Source organism: Labrus bergylta, chromosome 1 (genome assembly GCF_963930695.1).
Source record: "Labrus bergylta chromosome 1, fLabBer1.1, whole genome shotgun sequence".
NCBI lineage: Eukaryota > Metazoa > Chordata > Actinopteri > Labriformes > Labridae > Labrus > Labrus bergylta.
In genome coordinates, this window is record NC_089195.1 from 25,335,827 (window position 1) to 25,361,173 (window position 25,347).

At 40.8% G+C, this 25,347-nt stretch overlaps 1 protein-coding gene across 1 annotated transcript in view; it reads right to left on the reverse strand.

The window, feature by feature from the left end:
- The window catches only part of tet2 (tet methylcytosine dioxygenase 2), a 28,039-nt gene extending 13,291 nt beyond the window's left edge, over nt 1-14,748 (reverse strand). Inside the window, exon 1 of the mRNA XM_020648430.3 lies at nt 14,348-14,748. The gene's annotated coding sequence lies outside the window, so the exon portion shown is untranslated. The remainder of the gene's footprint in view (nt 1-14,347) is intronic.
- Nucleotides 14,749-25,347: the final 10,599 nt, after the last annotated feature.

Consider the following 25,347-nt stretch of genomic DNA (forward strand, 5'->3'; position numbering starts at 1 on the left):
ATAAAATGGCACGAGGTCATTGTGATTCGTCTTAGTCTGAACTGAGCTCATCAATCTTCATCACTTTGTTGAAAAAAGTGTAAGGAATGTGCTGATAGTCAAGTGATTTTTTCGATAGTATCTAAACATTTACAGTTGGATAAATCTACAACTAGGCCGTATATATTTCATTAACTTACAAAATTTGTATAAAAATACACATTTATTTCCAGAAACAATGCTCACAGTGAGGAGCACCAATTTAACTCGGTTTGGTTTGAGGAAAAGGAGCAAACCAATTCTCCCTCCTTTTTCAAACCCTTTCAAATAGAGAGCATCTGATCCCTGAAAACACAACAATGAGATAAGCGGGTGAATACCTCTTCCCGACCCCATGTGACTACTCCTTTGTTTTGTCTGGCCCTTAGAGCAGTCTGTAAATCAGTAACGCAGTCAAGAGGTGAACGCTGGGGCTAAGCTGCTTTCAGTGCTGCTCCATTCCTACGGGACACTCCGGGGTTTACAAAGGACCGCACGGAGCCAAGCAGCTTGTCACAGTTGGATACACCCACACTGACAACAAAAAAAAAAAATCTTTGCAAACCCAGAACAAAGCCAGAGATCCCAGCTGAGTGTGCATGTACAAATGCAAAAACATACAAACACTAATTGCGCAATGTTTTAAGTCCAACTTTAAATAAGCAAGCATCAGGACAATTTGAGTTTTGGCTTCATCTTCTTTTAATTTTAAAAAAAAAGGTCTTTGTTTGTGCCAGAAGTAGAACACTAAACTAAACCAGAGGAGCAGCACAGCAGTGGTTTTAGTGTGGATGCCTGCTGGAAGTTATAATGCTTTGATCTATTTTGGTTTTCTGTCTAGTAGCTAATGTCCACCAGGGAAACGAGCCCTCTGTTTCAGTTTATATGACTCAACTCTCTTGGCTTGAAATGTATTCCTTACAAATCTTCCCTCTAGAAAGCAATTTCTTTGTCCCATATATGCTGTTGTTTGGTTTCCCTCCCTCTCCCACAGTTCTCTGCCCTGTAATTACACTTCAGGTTCCTGTGTACTTGTATCTGCTATCATCTGCTTCCCTCCTGTTCAGTCTATCATCTAGCCTGTGACGTTATGGCACTGGCTCCTTAACGGTGTTGAATTCTAGACAGTCCCAGTGCTCACAGTGGTTGAGTGTGTCGCTATGTATTTGCAGGCATTTATAGATGGCAAGTTGCTTTACTGCTTTGAAGCCTTGGGGCAAGGGTGTATACTTGGACAGTGTGATCAGTGTTGTAAAACAATGGACACAGTTTGCACAAGAGTCACCTTGGGGGGGTTGCTAAAATCTCCAAGTACAATTAGAAATTGGGCTACAAATAATAGATATTGTGAATACTTGGTGCTATTTCTTCCAGAAGCCTGATCCTTTTTTTAACAACTAAACTTTTACGCGCCAGACTCTCACTGTGTTTTTGTTATTCCCTCAGAGATCCAGTGAAATATGAGAGCTGCCATAGTAGATGGGGTCTATTTGGCGTGACTTGGCAGCCGTATGTGACATTCACCACTAATGACAGCTGCTGGGAAACTCAGGTCCCTGCACTTTCAGGTTGAGACTAAGGCAGCGAGGCTAAAGAGTGCTGCTGTTCAAGAGGCAGAGAAGGGGAGCATTGTAAATCAAACACACACTAGCATAGCCACACGGCTGTTTAACTGAGGAGCCCAAAGACTTAGCCATAATCTCAAGTGTACATTTCCTCCTCTTTGCTGAAATGGCCACATTCACATTTTCCTCTTTGAAAGATAAGAGCACGCAGCACGCAGTCTTAAGACTGTGCATTTCTTCAGAGCACTTACAAATGGTCGAATGAATCGCCCTATGAACTGAATCATGACAAAATGTTAAATAATCAGTCATAATATCTCATCTAGCTAAACATATCATTTTAATCAAACTATAACATGCCAACATAAAACACTGGACCAACTTTGTTGCAAGTTTTCTAAAAGTCACCGGTAACAGTCAAATAGTTCAATATTAATACTAAGTGTTATTTACTCTGACCATTTTTCACGTCATTTCGCAACTACACCCACAGCATGGCTTCCTCTTTTGTTAACCATACATATCAAGTCTGCTTTGTTTCTAATACTTCTGAAGGTATTGATAATCTATAGCTAGAATGGTGTGAAATCAAGTATTGATATTTGTTTCGTCTGACTCAAACTGTAATTGAGATTTATATGGAAGTTTTAAACAAAAACAAAAAAACATTTACACGTAATCATTTCTCAGTAGTATGTCTATGAATGTTTTAGTATCACTTTGCTTGAGTCCTAAACACACAAAATAAATAATCTTTAAATGAATCCCAGTGTATGTTAATGACATATTGGCATTAGCTAGAGACCCTATTTGTCTGTTACATCCTATTAATAAAGCAGTAAAGTTAAACATGAGCGCCTCATTAGAGTCGTAGTCAAACCTAGTAAATTCTCATATTAGTAATATTTTGAGAGTTAACAGGCCTCTGAGTTGGTACTTAATCCAACAAAATCCAAATCATGAAATGGAAAAGTAAATGTCCCATGAAACTGAGCCCTTGTCTGGTGATAGATATTTCACGTTATAACACAAAAATACTTTGACGATTATCTGTACTAACAGACTTAAGTTAGAAAGTTCAGACTGCACTCAGCAGAGCTGTGAGTGAAACCTCATCCCTAGCAACCTCTACTCGTGCAACTAGGTCAGATGACTTGCATTCTACAGTGTTTTTACCCCCGCCCCCCACTCCCCCTGTAAATATAGAGCCGCTGCTCTGCAAACCTCATGACCTCGGACAACATTTTCACAACTCTGAATTCCAGCAAGCTATGTAAACAACATAGATGTTGTCTCAAAGTAGTTGCATGGAGTCTTCGCTCCTAAGTGTACATGCTACACATTTAAAATGTAACGGGTCCAATTTCTGTTGGCATAGTGAACAGACTGATAAAAAAAGAGCTCTGTGGGACTATTTAGGCGCTCACATTTTGCTAATTTTAGAAACCGTTTGATTATTCCTTCAGACATCTGTGGTTTTGAATTATAACTGTTCTGGACATCTGGTTTGCATACGAGCTGAAGGAGTTGACCCCACTGGAGCAAGTTTTTAGGTGGATTGAAAAGTCATGGAGGTCAGAACAGCTCATATCACGCCCAATGTGAGCTGAAGTAGTGATTTTTGCATGTGTTGCTACTGATGGTCAAACGCTAGTAGTACATGCTATGACAGATTTTCAATCACAAGCTGCATCTTACAAAGTCTCTTGTGATTCATGTCACATGGCACACATTCAGTGTGTACAATGCACCTCACATGGTTGCATGTGCCTCCTCTCTCTCTTTCTTTCTATCAATCTGAGCATATGAGGCAAGTGTCACTAAGAAATACAAGGTCCCTCTGTCTGCAGTCATTTTAAAAATCCATCACATTTACGGTATATCCAGATCAGTTGAACATTGCTGGAGGTGCTTTGAATTTGTTTCCTTTCTGTCACATGAGCAAACTTTGCAAGCGGTTGGATCTATACTCTTGATAGCACATCCGCATTCAGGAAGAGGAATGTTTAAACGCATCAAAGTGCAATCACTGACAAAAAAAATGACATGTGATGGCTGTACGCCACGTTTAAAGCTTGGTCATATTCAATCTCCAAAGTTTTGAAAACATATGTTTCTGTTCCCTTGAAGGAATTGTTAGACATTTTGGAAATATGGTTGTTTTCTTCAATGGTATCATAAGATTGATACCCTTGTTGTGCCTGCTCTGTAAATATAAATCTGCTCCTGGAAGTCACTGCCAAGTTTAGCACACAAACTCCTGTAAAACAACAACTTTTGTTTCTTTCAATTTGCTTTTTTACTGATTAAACTAATTAGACACATTTTGTTACTCAGTAAGCTTTCAAGGAACTGATAAGCGGTTTTTGTTTCCACGTGTTACCAGTCTTAGTGCTATGCTAAGCTAACAGGCTATTGGCTGAATCATTAAGAGTGGTTTCTGTATCCTGGATAACTCTGCAACTAAAGCCATTTCTAAATGTGCATTCTTTCAGATTTCTGGAAAATTTCAGGCAGGCTGCCCCCTGAAAACTTCCCTGAGTTGCTTGTTTCCACATGCACCTCACAGCAGGTGACTATCCCTGTTAGACAGGAGGGGTGGATCTCATTACTTGCACTGAGATTGCACTGTTGCCGTGCATACAATCTATGGTCGTGTGTCGGTCGCAGAATATAAACATCCCCAACCCCTACCGCTCACTCCCTGTTAATTTTCCTCATTATTTTCTTTTGTGTACTCATCAACTCATCCTGACTTCACACAAAAACAACAGAACAAATTTGGGAAAAGTCGGAGTGAATAGCTGTTTGCGTTCACACATGCATCTCACCCCAAAATTTCAGGAAGTTTTCAGGAGTTTTGTGAAAGTATGAAAGCACAATAAGTGATTAGGAATATTTCCCAGAAAGTCAAAATATTCCTTTAATACTGTAAGATAATGTTAAGCGTTAGGATTTAGATTATGTTTTTAAACCAAATGTTCCTTGTATAAAGCCTTAGATCACTCTGTGTCATATTTGGGGCTTTAACTTTTTCTGAACTGAATTAAGGCGTTCTTTGGGCATTTGTCAATTCCTGAATGCAGGTCCATGTGGAAATTCACTTTTCCAGAATGAGGTTCTTATTTCGTGTTTATATTTTTATTGTTGAATAAATGAAGGTTGCATCGTGAGGAGGAAATCGGACTTAGGTCTAGTTGCTCAACTTCAGGTCTAGTTTTGTGTCAGTTAGAGGAGTGCTGCTTCCTGTTGATGCTCAATGTGGCCTAATCACTACATTCTGATGTAATGATGGTTGCATCACATGACAGCCTGCAGCCAAAGAAGTCTGTTTTTCTTCCTTTTACCATACTTTTCAACCCCTTCATGGTTAACCTCAAATAGGGCAGCTCTGCAGGTAAAACCTACTTTCTGAGAAATTGATGTCCAGTGAAGTGATAATATCCTAACTTTGTCAATAAGATGCAATGTGTCTGTTATGTTAACAGTGTCGGGTTTTCACTTCGCTCGGATGTGTTAATGGAATATCTGTGATAAATGTATGCACATGTAAATGATAAACAATATCCAGATTTTTAATAATATTACTAGATTTCTGCAGAAACATAGAGGACAAATATTTCTGTTTGTAATTTATTCCATTAGAGAGGAGCCTCTTCCCCCGGCTTAAGCAGAAGTGCCCTGTTCAGTTTTACGTTGGTCTTTATGTGTAATGCAAGACAGATGTGGCCAACTTTTGGAGAGCCCCACTAGCACGAGGACCGTCTCATTTTCTTCTTTTGTTGTGTTTGGACATCTATTAAAAGACTATACGTTTGATGTTATTTATTGGTTTCCCAGTAAAAGAAGACAGTAGAAAAGGAAGAATGTAAAAGCTGGTTATTAGTCTTGGTATATGCTAAAGTAGGCTGTAGCTTGTGAAATGATTGAATGCATTATGATTTTTAGCACGTGTCCAACAGGCTTGGGATTGTAAGGCCTTAACATGACTACAATATTAAGTGTTATATGAGCCTACATGTGATCTAGGAGAGGAAATATCAATTCAGTTGTGTATTCATACTAATACAGAGACTCTTATTTGAATACAGCTATGAGTATGGGTAGATTAATGACTTCCGATACATGGAAAACTGACAACTGAATTTTTGTTTTTACTGTGCACCTCTTTCCTTTAAGGGTGACACATTCATTTCTTAACAAAAACAACTTAACTAGAGTTCAATGACTTGACTAAAAAACAAAGTCAGCTTATCCATGTAGAAACAGAAACTTTACTCAATGGAGACAAACTGACAGAACGTCTCAGGGAAATATTGAGAATTTAATACATAAAGGTGAAAAGATAAAATATTGGAGCTAGACAGGATAAACTAACTGGGCCAATTAAAAAAATCTAAATCCAAACACTCGGGCATAATTAAGATTACTCTTAACACTGGTGTTGGAATCTTGTATATTATTATCCAGGGTTCAGTTTGCTTTGTCTCTGAGGGTCTCAAGAAGCTTTAAGAAAGACACAAAATGTAATGTTTTAACTTATTAAGACACACAAAGTTCTCTTAAAATAGAAGTCACTGATTGGTTGTTTCATGTCACTGGATGTGTAGAGGCTGAACTAGCTGAATTGTTGACTGTTTTTCTTGAAACAGTCCATGTTGTGGACCCAAAGCCCTTTGACTTCCTTGATGGTTTTTTAATTATAGGTTGGTGAAACATAAATGAACAACTTACTGCTAATGAATACTTCATGAATATTATTGAGAATATCATGTATTTAGGGCTCTAGGATGTGTGGTTATGAATCGCTGTGCAATGCCTGATGAGTCATGGAAATTTACAGATAAAATAAATGATGTAGAAAGAAAAAAGGGAGCGACTTGTTCTTGAAGATGACAGTTGTACAGATATCCGCACAGCTTTTGTTGTATGGGACCCACTCTGTACTTTTCTAAAACAACCAGTTTGGCAGGTATTCTGGGAAAACTGGAAACACATCGCACGCTAGCATGTGCTACTGGCACATTCTCTGACTTCAGTCTTTTTTTAATCTGTATTTGACTTCTTCTTAAATCTATTTGTGGAGAGACAACACTATCATCTAGTTCTTGAAACTATTTTTTATTTGAACTTATTCAAAATATATTTTGGCTAAAAAAAACCTAAACCACACTATCAACATTATCAAAGCTATTGACCAATTTCCTCCCCTTTAAACAACCAAACCATTTCATTGAAACAGTGCCTTAGCTCTGAGTCAATAATACATGTTGGTGTAGACTTTTTGTCAAAAGAGGTCAATACTGATGGTAGATAGCTGTTGAACATTAGCCCAGATCTGACTCCACAAACCTGTTAGTCTTGGATTTTTCTGTTCAATCAGCACTGCCAGAAAAGAAACCCTGCCTGCCTAAGAAGCACCCTGTGCAAAGCTTACACAGAGAGTCTAAACCCATTTCTGTGCCTTCTAGCTGCATCACATGGACGCTCTAATGAGAAAGGGCCTTCTGAGCTAACAAACCCACTAACCTGCCCCCAAACCCCTCACAATGCTGCACTCTTCCTTCTTAACTTGCTGCCCCCCCCCCCCCCCCAAACCCTTTGTCTAAGCAAAACAGTCAATATATCTGACTAACTTGATAAACTGTGCGCACAGCAAAGTTAATTTCTTTCAGAGTGCATGGTAGCCATGGCGACCATCTTATGAGTGCTCCAAAGCCCATCTGGTCTAAACATTACCCCGGCACGGCTGAATGCAGAATAGGCTGCTACACAGTGGTGTGCACATGTGCTTTACACATTGATCCTACCAGGAAATCAATAGTGCCACATATTCAGAAACCTACATTTGCACTTGTGCTTATCAACACCTACAAAGAAACGTCAGTAGCCAACACTGAGTCTATGTAGCCTGATGGTACTATGAGCCTTTTGTGTTAACATGTTTATCTTTTAGATACTCTAGATTCAGCTGGAGCCTCTGTATTGTCTGTTTCTTTGGGGTTTTCGTAATTTATGTCAATTGTTTTTATCACGATTATTTTTAATCATTGTAGACAAGACGTGCTATATGTTGTGTAATGTTTGTGTACTCTGATAAACAAAGGGAATGTGTGAATTGTATTTTCAAATTGTAAACTGCGGATCCCTGAAAGAAGAGCTTCTGGCTATGCTGAAGCTAAGGGGGATCCACATGAACAACCACCTTTTTAGAACTCTACTAAAGGAATGCGTTTAGTTTTAAAAACCTGGGAACAAAACATTTCTAGACCACATTTGTTCCTAAATTGAGTTTCACATTTTAAATGTGCTCCATGTTATCTTGGGTTTGCAGCATTACCTTTTGAGAACCCTAACAGGAAATATATCGTCGCTTTTGGTTACTACACAGAAATACACAGAGAATGATTATTCATATTGACTTTCTCAACAGTCAATTTACCATCCAATACAATCTGGCAGGAGATGGAAAACTCCAACACAGAGCAAAGCAGTGAACAAACGCTGATCCCCCTGTTTCTTCAATTCACCTCCAGCTTGAAAGTCTTGGCATATGAGTTTGCTCAGGGGCACATCTATTTAGCAAATATGTCCTCCCTGTTTGAAAGAACCAAATCTAAACCAGCTTCCAATTAAACAGGAACCAGAGGTGAACAGTAAACAGAGCTCAGGGAAACATTATTATAGAAGGGAAATTAAAACATGGCAAACAACATGGCAGTCAAGGAATTCTAAATAGACTATCAGGGAATATTTAATTTTGATAAAGACTGAGGTAGGGATAATGGTTTATCTTTAATAACAAATAAAGATAGTCTTTACACATGAAGCCATAGATCTATAATGTAGCACCAGCAGGTCTTGGAATGACTTTTCACAAAAAAACATGTGGTCTGTGCTCTTTTGTCTTCTGAAAAGTGGATGCAAGGATATTCCTTCCCCCGATGAGTTCCAGGCAGCACAACCGAAGCCACTGTTGCTAAGCTGCCTCTTTCCCTCCACTGAGTAGGAGGCACGCGACTCTCAATGAATGGAAATCACAAATCCTTCTGAGTGAAGGAAATTTTCTGTGATTCATGGCTACAGTGCAAGGATTTATAAAGTCTTCGCTCCATCTCTCACACCCCATTTCTCATTTCATCGGGTAGTATCGGGATTTTAAACGATTTTAGCGTTCAGGGCTTAAACATGGTTTGAGTTTTGTTTTAGGAAAGTCTAGCAAACAAGAAGTGTAATAAAAATATAATATAGCTTTAGGAATAGTCAGCCATAATTGGGAAAGTATTGTTCTAATGCCCATAAACTGTATTTGTATCTTCCACATCTGCAAGACTTTTGCTTTGGTTGGACACCTAGTATTACAAGTATTACTCTGCTTGAATACTGAATATTATTTCATGCAGGAGACTAGAGTCTAGAACCTTGAGCTATAGCCTGACTTACCCAAACATAAACACCTTTAAAGTCTAAAACCTGGTTTGATTGTCTCCGAGCAGTGCGTCTTGGAAAGACACCAGCTGCTGTACCCGTGCATTCCACTTATGAAACATTATATCGAGCCCGAGCCACTTGAAGCCATCAGAAGTAGTTAGTGATGTCATTCAAGCCTTCACTAGGGTTACGCTTCTAAATGACATTCAGGAGCAGCTGTCTGTCTTTGTGCTCCGTGTGTAGACAACAGGGGGCCATGGGGCCCAACCCTTTTCAATGACAGCTCATAGCAGACAAGCCATCCATATCTGCCAGCCATTTTCAGACGAGGGCCTTCACAATTAGCTGTTAAGATCACTGTGCACCCCATTGAGATTGTGCTATCATGACAGAGCTTTGTAAATCACAAGATAGGGGCTTCAGCTTTGGAAATACCAAAATCAACCAATTTCAACAGAAGACTTATTTTGACAAGCAATAGAAAGCCAATGTTCTTTGTTCTGAAAGCTTTTTATCTACCAATGAGCCTGTTAGAATTAGCCCTGTGACAAAGCCTTGTCAAGATTTTGATTCAACCAGAACTGACTGACGCTGCACATGATGACAAGAGACTCTTACTGAGGGCCTAGCATGAGGTTAGGTCACTTTTCGAGATTTCTGATGCATATTGACAGCCTGTTTGCGGATTTGCTACAACTCCACACATTGTTACACTTATGTAAAAAAAAAAAAAAAAAAGCCACATTTTGACTATAAAGGGAAACCTTCCAGCATGAACCCTACAAATATAACAACTTTCCTTCCATGACCTCGAGTTGGAGTTGAGAGAGTGGTTATTAATTCGTGTGACTTGACTGAGAAGCGTAATCTTCTGCCCTGGCACTACTAAGGCCTTCATCTGTGCAGGAGCTACGCAATAACACAGTGACATAAGCATAAGACAAAGTCTGCTCTCAGTCTCGCCACATTCACAAGCCCCGCGCACTGCCGCGGCTGTGGCAGTTTTTTTTTTTTTTTTTAAATCTTAACTTCTAATGGCTGAACTGGCGAAAAAACACCATTCACCAAGATTGTCCAAACGTAGAAAAAGGCGCCCGGACGAGAGGCGGGAAGAGATGCTACTCGCTTTGGGGCAGTTACATAACATCTCACTTGCCTCTCTCTCTGCGGAATGCCAGGATAGTGTTTGTAAACAGAGCGGCCATGTGCATGCGCTCACGTGGAGGAAGCGTTTGAGTCCCTGCCCTCGCTGTCTCACCCCTGAGGTAAACCCTGACATCGATACATGCTCACAGGGCCAGCAACACTCCCTGCAGCCCGTGCCACTCAACCAGAGCGTTATCACCATCGCTCCATAATTACACCTCTGCCCGGATAACAGCCTCGTAGTAAAAGAAGGCCATGAGTCTTTATTTGGGATTTACACTTTATCTGATGGAGCAGTCACTGGTAATACATTTGCGTCTCAGACTCGTAAAAACATTCTTATCATTACACAATTTACAGTGGGGACAAAAGAACCACTCCTGACTGCAATTTCACCAAAACCTCTTCAGTTATGTTGGGCTGTCATGGACATGGAAGACAAGATTCTTGTTGGGGATTGGGAATAGCTCTTATTTGCCGACCATAGAGATGAGACATATTGTCTGTGATTGGGCTTTGATTAATAGACATTATTAAGAATTATTTTCAAGTAAGATGGAACAAAACTGTCTACTGTTATATTGTAATATATCATTTCGCACACTTGGTCCATGCACAGAGAAGAGATTCACAATTTGAGAGACCTTCTGATGCGCTCTTTAAGCCTCAGAACTGATCATTGCTTAAAGCATTGATAAACTTCAAGTAGAAAAAAGTAATGCAAATATGTTTCAAAAGAAATGGTTTGATCTGTCAAGACTGCACTACAATGTGGCGCCAAGATTCCTTTGCTGCTTATTGTGGTTTACTGCTTCTCTCTCGCTCTCTAAAGACAAACAACCCCCAATAGCAGACATGAGGGAAATCAATACTGCAGAAATCAATGCAGCTTTAAGTATCTCGCCATTTTGTCTCAGGAAAGCAGGCAAGCTTTGACCAGCCAGCAGTCAGGTGTAGTGCAATCTAAAATGTCTAACCTACCACTGGGCCTGTTTTTCTGTGTCACCGGTGCAACAGCCCCTGGCTGGAAATATGATGCGTGGGCTGGACAGAGCAGGGTCAAAGGTGAGGGCTTGGATTAGGACTTGGGTATTGTAAGTGGACAGCATTGTTGTGGGACGCTATGGCAACTGGACATTCTTCCCAAAGGTGATATTGTCTTAGCTCTAGGAGTGACATAAAGGGGACTTACAGCCATGGCGAAGGAGCAATCCAACCACACGGCTTTATCTGTAGGTGTAGATGGAGGAGAGCAGCTATGTGCATGTGATTGATCTATCTGGCCCTTCCCCCACTCAGCCCCCTATAGACCCATTTATGCTCTGGTTCCTTTGCAGCTGCTGGTGTAAGAGCAGCCCTGCAGAGCCTCCAGAAAAAAATGTGTCTTTATTTGTAGCTTTATTAACGTGGATTTATTGTGCAAGTCAGGATTAACATTTTGCAAATCCTACGTACAGTACAACTGAAAAGAAATGGGAAAGACATTTGCACAATCACAGTTACGAAAATCCATTTAAAATGGGATTTCATAAAAAAGCAATGGACTGTGTCCCGATCTGTGCAAACTAATAAGCTTAGGAAACATTTGAATAAATATATCATGAAAGTAGACATCACGATTTAAAAAGCACAAAACTGATTGGTTGTTTGCTAGTTTTAGCTAAAAAAACAAAAAAAAACAGTTTTCTATCATCCTATGTTCCTTGAATTAAACAACAAAATACACCAATATGACATTTTCTGCTCTCTTACATGAGAAGTCATTGTGTTAAAAAAACATACAAGATAAGGGGGCGATGAGATGATTACACATATCCACACAAGCAAACGTACATAGACATGCACAGAATTGCAGATCACCTGATATCATGCAGTCACAACATACTTTATTAACACTATGGAGTACCCCCCTTGTGTTGACACTATACAGTCAATGACCAGACTTGCCATATCAAAACACAGCCATGCCATTGCGTCACAGGGGTTCACAGACAAAGTAGGTTTTAAAAGTTAGCTGTCAGCTCACTGGGACTAAACGGGCCCTTCCACCACATGTATTATTATTGTATTTCAGAGTAATGTTTGCACTATCTATAAGCTGAAAGGCATCTTTGGAATATTAAGGAACACTGAGCTTTTGTGTCATGACATCAAAGCTGAGCAACGGATTCTATATTGACTTCACTGTCACTATTTCACTACAACAGGTCCGAAAACAAAAAACGCACCACTGCTAAGACCTTATCTGAATTCCTGCGTTTATCCTGCAGACAGCCCACACTGTTCGGTTACAATGCCCAGTAATGATAATAATACATTTCATTTGTATAGCACTTTGCAAAGTTACACTCAGACAAAGCAAGTTAAAGGAAAAAAAAAACCATTCAAACCATGTCGCAAAAAGCAAGATTAGTCATTAAATGCAGGTCTAAAAAGGTGGGTTTTGATCAGTGATTTGAATTGGGGGTAGGTCGGTACAGTCATGGATGTGTTTGTGGAGAGAGTTCCAGAGGGAGGGGGCTGCAATGGAAAAGGCTCTGTGGCCTATGTAAAAGGTTAGTGATTATACTACACCTTGCAGGCGGGCCTTTCCTTTACTTTTTACCTGAGGCTACACTGTGGTAACATTATGACTACTCAGTGGAATACACAACCCCCAGTACACAAACATGAAAGAGAACAGTTATTTCCTAATGGGTCATTCAGATGTTAATCAAAGAGTAACACCGAGTGGGCTCAGAAAAAACTAACAAACAATTAGCTATTACCTAATTGAGATTAAGCCCAATATAACAACTTAGACATTTTCAACTTGTGTAACTGTGTAAAAAAAAAATCTTCATACAAACACAAAACCCTCAAAACATTTAGGGGTATGCACCTCAGTATTATCTCACTGGTGTGTAGTGTGTGTCTTCACACCCTGCTGTTACTTTACTTTGACATGTTTTACATTCCCTCATGTACTGTTGATATGTACCATTTTGAAGAACAACTTTCTGTATACCATTCCATTTCAGCTGAGCATTTAGCTCTTTATCAATGCAGCACTTTTACCAGTATTTCAAAACGGAAATATTTGTACTGTTACAAAAATAGAGGACTTTAATTCTTTCTTCACATCTGCAGTCTACACACAGACACACATTCCTCCAGTATTGTCAATAATCAATCTGCCAATTGGGTTGGTGTGACCTTTAACTCCTAAAAAGTAAAAAAAAAAACTTCTTTACAAACAGATTTGTGTTGCTTCTCTCTGGTAACACTCCCCTGTTTAGTAGACATGCTTAGAGGTAAAAACCTGCTTTAGAATTGCCAGCCTTGTCACCCCAGTTAATGGTGCAGTAGGATAGAGTTTCATTTCCTTCAGAGCTTTCTGACCTTGTCTGCCTTCACTACACTCTTGCCACTACTACAATTCTCCTCTCTTCTGCTTCTCCTTGGGGTTTGCCTTTGTGTCTGCTTGTCATTCAGCGGTGAAAGCAATGAAAGCTGATTAACAGAGATACACAAAGCCAGGAGCTATTCCAGCTCCACTGCTGTGCAGAGCCTATGCATGTCCAGGTTGGACTTTATTTTACTCTCCAACACAGTCTTCACACGGTAAAGGCTCAACAAACACATACACAGCCATGGATTTTAAAATGAGAGGATAATGAGTTCAAACTACCTGCATGTGTACATGTTTGATTACAAAATTCATTGTTCTGTAATAGTGATTAATTACACATAAATGTAAAAAAAAAATGTATTCCCTCTCTTAAAATCAATACACTTATACAAAAAGACACATATAACAACCATTTAATGCTATTTCTATTAAAAATGCCAGGTTTAAATGTCAAGGAAAGGCAGAGAGCTTTAAAGAGGCATTTAAAGAAAAACTCCTCTACAAGCAGTCTAAGTACTCCGTTATCTGTGCTGCATTCAAAAGCAGTTAGAATGTTGAGTGAACACAGGACACAGAAAGTGTCTGTGAGTCTCAACAGGCAAATAAAAGAAAGAAAATTGTCAGCCATGTTGGAGTAGCTTTATCTAATATCCCCTCCTTATTATGTTGGCTCTTGCTTTTACGGTGGGGGACATTGAGCCATTCCTCGCCTGATACAGAAAACACCACAAAACACACCCGTGGTCAAAAGACACGAGGCTAAAGCAGAGTATTAACACACTAAGCAAGGTCTCACCTCCTGGTTACGTCCCTCCACTTTGTAGAAATTCCAATAAACCGTCTGGAGCTTCTCTTTAACAAATCCTAAAGGGCAGCCATCTTGCCTCCTTCTGTTCTTCTATGAAACAGACTATCCTCCACATCAATATTCATGGAAACCAGTCTGACGTCAGCTCTCATCATCAGGAGAAGCCCGGGTGTCGCTGTTTGGCGGCCTGAGAAGCACACTCATGTGGCTTCGGTTTGTTCGGCTACACAGGCGCAGAGTAGACGAGATGTGGCTGCAGGTCAGAAGGGGAGCGCCTCGCTTTGCTGGCAAACTGAAATAATCACAAAATCACTTTCCTGCCGGGTCCTTCCCACACAAAGAGACAGGTTTTCTTTCCCTCCTCTGCTCCCTCCTCTTTTTTTTTCTTCGCTCAGCCGCACACAATAGTGAACACTATGATGGCTGCCCTGAAGCACTGGAGTGGATTTAGTGAGCAGGACAGGACTCCACCTCCCAGTGCACTTCATGTTGAAAATTGCACCGCTCTCAACAGTCTGACTGAGGCAGGGGAAAAGATGCCTCCACCCCCCCTTCCTTTTTTTTTCTCAGACAGGAAGCCAAGTGACTCAGGGTTTTTCCCTCCCTTCTCACACCAATCTCGACTTCCTCCTTTCATTTTCTTTCTTCCTCTGTCACTGGTTGCAGAAGTTCCCCTCTGGTGTAATAGCACTCATCTTTTAAGCACATTACAGCAACATTTGGAGGTGGGCAGTTTGGAGTCAAACCAGTTCAGCAGTGTTCTCATTTTCCAGCCGCCGTGTCTTATTTTGGCACACCTCGTCTGACTGGCTGGCTCATTTTTAGAGCGGAGTGAAAGACAACTCTGCCGCCTGCATACAGGCAGCATAACTCTGCTTCATGTGGTTGCCAAGACCCACCTCCTGTTGACACTGGCCACGTGGGCCTGAGAGAAATAGAGGCAGCAGTGTGAGAGACAAAAAACGGGGCTGAGGGTGGTTTAAAAGACAGATTCACCCATGGAAGAATGCCATAATAACACAAGGAAAGATGTGTCATAATACAAAGAGTACTTAAGCAGACAGGCGTACTAGTTTTTACGCAGAGCTGTGAGTTTGAGTGTTGTTTTTGAAAAAGTCTGTTGTTGCATCTTTGATTTTAAACATGTTAGAAAAGTTTCCAAAGATGGAACAGAAATAAAATAGAATAGATCAAACCACCAGTCAATGGCCCCTCCATTTACTAAACTACACAATTCCTCTTTTTCTTTCCTAACAGGTTACAACTGTCTTAAAATGAATCTGCCTTTAGCTGCAGTTGAGGCTTAAGCAGCGACCCCACCTCTTTCCTTGCGGCCCCTGCCTTGCTGCAGTGACATTTGTTGACTCAATAGTTTCAGGGCCGAGAGCAGAAAAGGAGATTTGTTTTTACACAGATTGGGGGAGGGGAAGTGGCTGCAGAGAGGAAGGAGGAGACACTCTTAACTGCAACACACAGACCCTGTAAACACAAAGTGGAGCCTTTTTACACGCAGGCTGTTTTTATCCTCGCATAACTAAGCTGTTACTCAGGTGGACGTTAAACCAATGAAGTGTAAACCTTTAAATCACGTTATACAGTCACATTTTTTTTTTTAATCTGTCATTCTAGCGGCTTGTGGGGACATTTTACTAGTCAACCTTTAGCAGTGCATTTCTGAAGCGTGTCCTAAATGATCAAAGTCACACTTCTGATTTTCATCATGGACACTGTTCAGGTGAAGTCATTCTCTAAAAATCCTGATAAACTTCATTCTTTCAGCCTAAAATGAAGAAGCAGAAGAAAAGAAATAGTGGTGTTGGACTTCTAAAACTTTAGGAGGTTTATTTTGAAGCCCTAAACAAATACCACAAGTGGTTAATAAATGCAGATGCAGCATATCGACTCAGATTTGGACTGTTTTATAGGGCTAAAAAGACAACGGCCTCAGCTCAATCAAAACCATTGTTAAAGCGACTGCAGCTTATATCAATGAGTCATGTATCAGCTTTATTTGTAAGAGATACGAGGTTGACTGAATGTTTCTGGAGTTTCTAGGGCACCGCAGACAATGACATGTACATGTTTGTCTTGAGCTGGTGTCCGTTGTTTGCATTGCCCTATTTGAGCTGCACCTTGCCCATGACTGATACTTAGAGGTGTTGTGCTGAGCAATCATGAAATCCCCCCAGAGGACTTGTGAATATCTTAAGAAGTCAATAAATGAGAGGACACTTTTCTTTCTTTATTATCTGCCATCAAGGTGCCCCTGAGCAAGGTGGTAAACCTTCCACTGCAGCCATGAAGTGTCCCAGTGCTCCGGGCCGCAGTGCTATCAGGGGTTGTTTGGTCTGGTCAGCTTCCTGGCTGTGCTGCTTCAGGTTGTTGTTATATTCAAGACATGGCGCTCAGTGAACAGTAAAAAAAAGTCTGTTTAAATTACATTTTAAATGCACACTGACATTTCTTTTAGCTGTTTTCCATTTCTCAATGTTATTTTCTTAGGTAACTTTTCCATGGCACCAAGCTTCTATATTTGTATCTATTTTTTATATAGAGCTTGATCTGCCATCACGTCACACCAGAAGTGCAGTAAATGCATTTATCAGAGCTTATCTTGCTACTTAAACTGGCTGCACTTATTTAAGCTTGTGCATTGGAGGCAGGAAGGCAGGAGACCCCCTTGCTGGGGCTGTTTCCCCCTTGTAAAGCTACTGTAACTCGTAAAATCAGAGATTATCTCGTCATTCCTCTCACCTTGTCACATTTCAAAGGCCTGGCGGCATGTGCCGTCACCTCCATCTGTAAACACAGAGCTGTGGCCTGACACTGACCTCAGGGTCACCAAAATTTAGGCCCACTTGTCACTTGACTGATTTCACACCTGAAGAGGATGATGAGGATTAGTGAAGAATTTTACTGTTCCCAGTGCCCTTAATGATTTGTGATAAACAAATCAAACACAGGAGCCTGCTGGTCCTCCCAGGTCAGCGATCTGGCTCTCTGCTCTAAGATGTGTGTGTCACTATAACTCATGAGGTAGTTTCTAAATTCACTCCCTAAGCAGATGTTTTTTTAGCTCAGACTGTGGCTTTAAAGTATGGGTTGATATTATCAAGCTGGGTGGTGCAGCCACAGCGAATTGAGTCATTTGTTTCTGCATATCATTTGCCTTGTTGGAAATTGTAACTGACAAAAGGCAGGTAGTCTCTCGGCCTGATAAGGCCGACTTATATTTCCCCAAAAAACACCAACACCAGGCTACACATTGATGTAGCCCATATTAGATACTTAAAGAGCTGTTCACTTATGTAAAGCTACATTTTTTGAAAAGTGTGTAAAAAGTTCAAACAAAAGTTCTTTGTCAACTTAACAGTTTTTAATTTATTAATTGCAAAAAAAAAACTATGAACAAAGTTTTAATTTATTTGTTCTTAGGTGTCGCATACATTTACGAATCTTGGAACAAGCTCCACATTTTTTATTTTTTAAATCACTGTCTTAAGTTCAAGTCATATCCACACAAACCAAATCCAAACACCATGCCACAGTGTTTAACTAGCATTAACAGATATCTTCCAAACATTTATTTTTTTCTATATTTGGTCGGGACAGGACTGTATTTAAAAAAAAAAAAAGAAAATGAGTAATTGAGAGTAGTAGTAGTTTATTTTTCAATCAGCATTTACCTTTTGCCTTGTGAAAAAATACAGTATTACATAGTAATATATCACTCTAAAATACTCAGAGGGATTCAATCAAAATAGTGTGTGCCTGCCCTTTTCTTCTCTAATATCTGTCTCTTGTGTGCTTTGAAAAGTTAATTTTCTGTATTTAGTGTGAATTATTGACTCCTAAATAAGGTGGAGACTCAAATCAGTATAGGCTGATTTGTGTTGAAGGCACTGATTTACAGCTGTCTTTCTTTACATTGTTCTCAACAGGGAGAAAAGGGTGACATCTGAGGCACCCGAAGAGCTGCTGAGGCTCGTGGTGAAGCTGAGAAAACCGGCACTTCCCACAAACAGCCGTGGTATTAGCACACATCTCACCTGGGGCAATCTAAACACAAACTCTTTATGTAGGGTAATAACAAGGTAGCCTCTGTTTGGGCCAATACACAAGCGTCTTGACAAACAAGATCACCCCCCCCCCCCCCCCCCTAACAAGATGTCACCCGGTGCTGCCCCTCCTCCTGCAGTTATCTTAAAAGACAAGGGAGAGTCGTTAGTGTGGCTCTCACAGAGCCTAATTGTTTAAGCCTCGGCGGGGGGTCTGGGGCAGGATGGTGGAGATAGAGGTTAAAAGAACAACAGAGTTATTAAACAACAGTTTTATTTAATATTATTTAGCTCTGAAGGACTATTTATTTCAGGTATTTTGTCCCACCTCACGATTCCACTGTGTCCATTGTGTGTATTTGTGTGTGCATGCGTGTGTGTATTTGTGTGTGTGCGTGCGTGCGTGTGTGTATTTGTGTGCGTGCGTGTGTGTATTTGTGTGTGTGCGTGCGTGCGTGTGTGTATTTGTGTGCGTGCGTGCGTGCGTGTGTGCGCGTCATCTCACAATTGACAGAGCTGCTCCCCGGGCACAGCAGGGTTGGATAGGACCAATCATTGCCTGCTGCTGTCCCCGTGACAACCAACTGCTCGTGATAGGTTTAAGAGCTGGTTCCCGCAATCAGGCTGCAGGTGCTTCCATCCTCCCCTCCATCACTGCCCCCCAGCTGAAGCCTCTGAGGCTCAGCCCTCTGTTGAGAGCAGGGAAGCCCTTTTTCTTTTTTTTCTAAAAGCAGCTGTGTGATACGAGCCTCTCAAGCACTTCTCCAGCTCCCAGGCCCAGTGAGGAATCACCGCCTGGTCCAGCACATGTTTCTAGTTAGGGTGCAGATCAAAGCTACTTTTCTTTCAAGCTCTTCTCAGACCAAGGGAAGAAAGTAAAAACTCACCTATATGTACACATATTTAATATTTAGTTAATACACAGGAACAATCTCTTTCACTTGATGATTGACTGATTTGGAAAATAAACATCTTTCCGGGCTGTCCTTGGTAAGTACCTGGCAGTCTGCACTGAAGCCCCACTAGTTGCTGCCTACCCTTCCTCGTGTTTGGCACGGAGCATCTGATGACCCCTGCTGGTGAAGCCCTATAGGACCTAGAATACATCTGATCCTCCTCTTAAGGAGAACGAACAGGCTCACATTTCCTTCATTTTCCTGCACTTTCATGTTTAAACTTCATGAACAAATTCTGAAACCTGATTATAGTCGTGTAATTCTCTCAAAGTAAAACAAATCTGATTTATTTGCAGAGTCGTCAAGTTTTTATGACTCACAGAAACAATGTGTAGCTGTTAAAACAGTCACTTCGTGTGCTGACAAACTCACACTTGACATTTACAACCCTTTTCAAATTGTGATTTCACAACAGCACCGTAAAGAAACTCCCCTGTCATTATGTCTTTATATTAATGCTGCATGGCATCAATATGAAAGCTGTGCTTAGTATTGAAAAACATAATGCACACCATAATATTGGTGTCTCATTCTGTGATTTCACAGCGGTACGGCATTGCAAAGCACAATGGGTAAAGAAACAGCTAGGTCTCCACTTACACACACGTAGAAATGTACACACTTAGTCTAAAACAATAAAGAAAATAATGTCTTTATGAAGATTGGAAGTCTTTCCTTCAGTAAAGTGTTAGTGACCTTTAGGACGAGGAAGACTTGTGGCCTAGCGGCAACTTCCGGTCTTGAAAAAGCCAATGCGGAAGCGCAAAATCCTGCAATTTGTCGAGTGTCTGCTTGAGGCTAGCTGCAGGAACAAAAACAGGCAAAAAAAAATAAAGCTTAAATTAACATGTTTACGGACTGGTTCAAAAAACAAAATAGGTCTGATTAGTTACTGTCGTCACTGGCACACACTGTACAGGGGGTGAATTTTTTTTTAAACAGCTCCGTTTTGATTTTGAAAGTGATTCGTGTTCTTCATAGTTAAGCGCGTAGGCGGCATGATTGTCAGGTGGTGCGCATTGTTACAGTTCGTCAAGAGGCTTAAAACCCGACTCTAAGCCTGTCATTTCGCTGACTGAAATTTAGGGTAAGACAGGATTTCCAGCATGAGTTGCCGATGGGCCTCCGGAGCCCCCCTGCCCTAACAGATAGCTGATGCCACTCTAGGCATCGTCCATTCATATTTACATTCTATGTTGCTTGTGGCCTAGCACCTCACTATGAAACTTGTCACCTAGATGGCTGTTCATCTTGAGTCAGGTTTTGTCCCAGAATTCTGCCTCTTTAAAGGATGTTTTTCTTGCCACTGTAACATTGCTAAATGTTGCTGAGTGCTCTGCTCATGATGGATTAACATTGGGTCTTTGCAATATAGAATTAGGTGTTTTCAGACCAAAAAGCTCTGGGGACTTTTTTTTAAGAGGAACTATCCACTAAGGAGTTCCCTGAGAACTACACACCATCAGGACTTCTTTTCTGTCTGCTTTTGGAGGGTACCTACTCTGAGGCAGGAGCTAAGAAGGTTCCTCTAAACATGGTTCTATGAAGTAAAATACTGTAATTCATAGTTCCTGCGGTGGAGAATCAATAAAAAAGGGGAAGGGTTCCAACAGTTCCTAGAACTATGAAAAAGTTCCCGTGGTGTGAAAACACCTAATGAGTAAGCTCCTTTGCCTTCTCTTTTGTAATATTAAATGACAAAGGCTGAGGTCTTTTAAGTGTCTTGAGATAACATTTGTTATATTTTGGGGGTATACAAACAAAGATTAACTGATCTTTATGTATTATTGATGGTGTGTCTACTCAACCTTCAGTGAAAAATGGAATGCTTCGTTGTAATTCCCACACAGGAATTTTCCCTCATTGAGTCAACTTTTTTCTCAGAGCCTATACAGTTCTTCTATAGGTAGGACGGTAAACAATTCACCTGCACAGGATTGTTGCTCAACTTGTTTGTCAGGCTGGAATGATGCACAACCAGCCTGTTGAGCTGCCTGCAGCTGTGGCTCACAAACAACCACACAGCTGCCCAGCAGAGGCAGCAGCTGCCGCCGCCGCCGCCTCCTCCTATCCTCCTTATCTTTGCATTGGCAGCTGAGACGCTCCTTCCAGATAGCACAGACATGAAATCATCCCTTCACCTGCTCGGGGCTCGGTTCAGGATGACGAGCACACAGAGCAACAGTCGCCCCCGGCCATGTTGTCTATCACCAGACAAACCTCCCCTTCCTCTGAACTGCTGAACCATAAAACACTTAAAGCTGACAGGAAATAAAAACAGATAAGAAGTAGGAACGGCAGGATTTTACTCCCAAAACAGTGTGTTAGGATTGTTTGAGATTAGACTCAGATTAAGGCATCCAGAGCAAGATTCATCCAGATGGGGAGAGGCAGTCTGGCATTAAGGTAATTAAGGTGATGTTTTGCAGCAGTGAAGATGTGCTTGTGACTCAGAGGGTGTCGCGTAACAGCTGTGGCGTGACACATAAGCCCCCCGCCGCAGCCCGTCGCTGATTGTGGCGAGTCCTTGGCTGTGACCTTGCTCTCCCTCTGCCCACGCTGTTGTGAGCAGGGGATGGTTGACGATCAATTTCAGCAGCATGTGCACTGCGGAGGAAGGCAGCATATGGTTAGACATGATTTACGCACAAACACGAGCGCTCCTTGATACCCCCCCCCCCATCCTCCCCCTCCGCTCACCAACAAACAAACAAGTACTTACATAAATTATAATTATTTGTGCTGTTGCTCAGACTTCGGGTGAATGGTGATGCTGACTGAAGGTGTAGGTTTGAGCAAAGAAGGAGAAGGGTGTAAAAGCAGCACAGAATGTGACCCTCTTTTAAAACGCAGTATGATCCAAGCTTTGTCTTTGTTGTTCTTGTTAAAGGATAGGTATATATGTACATGCCCGTGTGTGAGTAGAAATAGTTTTTGCGTTCTTTCCTTTTCTTTCATTTCAACTTTACTGTGATTGATGAAAAAAGCCTGAACACCTTCTTGTGACGCCCCTCATAAAATGTATTACAAAGTATTCACATTTTAAGAAGAGGCAAACTAAGATCTAGTTATTGCCCAGATCCCTTGGGGTGCTGCAGTAAAACAAAAAAGGTCTACTAGTCTTGTGCTACCTTACGAAGATGATCAATTGGGTTGCCCAACTCCGACACATACACACATGTTACTTTAAAGAAAACTTTAGGATTTATTTTAGCACTGTTGCACTTACTTTTAATTAGTCCCCCGTCACTTACATTGAAAAAAAAGTACTGAGAATTGATCTCCTGGCATGCAACCTTCATGAACCACAGTCATGATTTCAACAACATACTGCTAAATGTTTCAGTGAACATTACGGCACCTGAGGCGAACATCCAAATAAATGTTCAAAAACAAAGCAAAGAAACCAAGATAACTGTTCATTTTGATTTATAAAAAGCCTTCAGCTAATAAAAAAAAACTCTGAAACTCAAAGATTTCTGTTCTTTATTCACGTAATTGATGCAGTTTATGTAATTCTGTTGCATTTTTTTTAATCCTCGCCCATGAAAGTGGGTCTTAACCCTTCCTTTCCAATTTGTAAAATAACCCACATCCAAACAAATCTAAACTAGAGACCTCACTTTCCTTCAAAACGTTTTGAGATTTTGTCGCTGCTTGCTTTTATACAGAGCGGTTAAGTCTTATACCTCAAACTCAGCCTTAATCAATGGATTTCTTTGGGCTTGTTTCTGAATGTTTTCTTTGTTGAACTCTATTTCTCTCCAGCCCCCATTCCCCCTCACACCAAACATGCAATTTAAATTAAAATGATTTTCATAAAAAAATAAAATAAAATAAAAACCCAATACAAATCTGTATATTCCTCCAGCAGAAACTTTGCCAGGTTCTAATAAATCCCCGGTCTCTGAATTATCAGGAAGCAACACACAGCGATGTTGTTTGGCTCTGACCATTGACCTTCAGTCACAGTCGCGCTCCAGCCAATGTTCAGAATGACTCAAAGATTATCGACTGGTGATGTTTGTAGAGCCGTGATGCTTTGTAGTTCTCTGATGGTGGTTGTGATAAAAGCGTAGTGCGGCTCCTTCACAGTGAGGTCCAGCAAAAAAAAAGGGTTTGAGAGCCGAACACCATCGATTGTGGTCAGGTTACGTTTGTTTCATGTGACTGAGCGGTAAATCCTTGGAAGAGAAATTTGTTGTCTAGGTTAACCAAATGACAAGATTAAGATCCATGTGTGTTGTTAGTAGTTGAAATGTGAATCCAGGAAACCCCTTAGAGAACAATTTAGAAAAAAAGTTTTCACTTTATACATATGTTTAGTTTTATTTGGGCTCTGAGAGAAAGATGTATTGCGGGCCAAATGGTGTCATTTAGATGTAATTTCTGACGCTCATTGTCTCCCATTCAAAACGATAACAAGTAGTATGATGATGTTGTGAGAAAGTTGTTCATAAACTACAGTAATGAGTTTCTATCCAGCTTAGACAGGTGACCAAATGAAGCACACCTTGTATATAATAACCTTATTATCTGGTTTTGACAATCAAAACACAACTCAACAAAATTGATATATATCTCGGATCTCTTTTGGGGGTTTTGAGGTGGAAGTATTGGGCAGGTTGAGATAAAAATCACATTTTTCATTTTTTTGGGTCAAAAACCAAAGGATGACTGTCAGATCAAAAATCACAGGATTCTGATTACTTACATGTCTAACTTTTTTTTTAGCCATGTCAAATACACCCATGCCCAACACTGCAAATACCATCGCAGTCATTAAATTCTTTGTCAGCTTAATGTCCCCCATACCAGAAAACCATCATATTGTAAACAAAGAACTTTGTCTTAAATCTGTCACTAGAAAGGTTGTCGACTTCAAACCCAGCTTAAAGCTCCTGTGAGGAGTTTGTAGCTGGTTATAGAACAGACTTCAATTAATACTGATGCCTCTATATGAGCTTCAAAAACAAAGGCGAGTAAACAGCGAGAAGATTAATCACTTTTATAAAGTTATTTTTAGAGCCTGTCACAGCTGCTGCCAGTTTGGCAAATTTACATCACGCTGCTGAAACAGGCTGTGTTTACGTTTTCCACTCAGTCTCACATTTGACAGAGGACATACAACAGAATGACTTCAGTGTCAGGAACAACACTACTCGGACATGTAGAGGACAGAGCCAGCAACGGAGCAAGATCAGAGGAACCGCTTTGACCACAGAGGAGCCAAAAATCACACAACCTGAAGCCTCTCACAGGACCTTTGAGTTGTTATGATCAGCCAACCAGAAGAGCTTTTTTCAAATGGGGGAAAATTAATTAATAAAACTGTTCCACTCAGGTCATATATTTAATCATCATGTAACTAGCAAGAAACCATGAAATCAACTTTAATCTAACATGCATCAAAACATGCAAATCCTCTCTCTAAATGGAACATTCAATCTGCTGCTTAAGGGTAGTTTTAACACCCCAGAGCAAAGCTGCAGATCTTTGACTTTGGATTATACTCATATATGCAGCAAAGCCAGCCAGGGAGCATTTAAGTCAGATCCAGTCTCAGTGTGTCCCAGCCCAGCTCTTGGAATCCTCAAAAAACACACACACACACACACACACACACACACACACACACACACACACACACACACACACACACACACACACACATATACATACATACACACACACACACACACACACACACACACACACATACACACACACACACACACACACACACACACACACACACACATACACACACACACACACACACACACACACACTTGGCAGCAGCGGGCTATCAGCTCTCTTTAACAGAGAGCGCCACCATAATGATATTTTTATTCCACGAGACATGGCCTAAATGATTTCATGTGCTAATGCGATGGGCTTGGCCGTCCCCAAGGCAACGGCACTGGTCTCATTAGGGTTTCCAGTCATGAAAGTAGTGAAAAGGGAAAAGCAC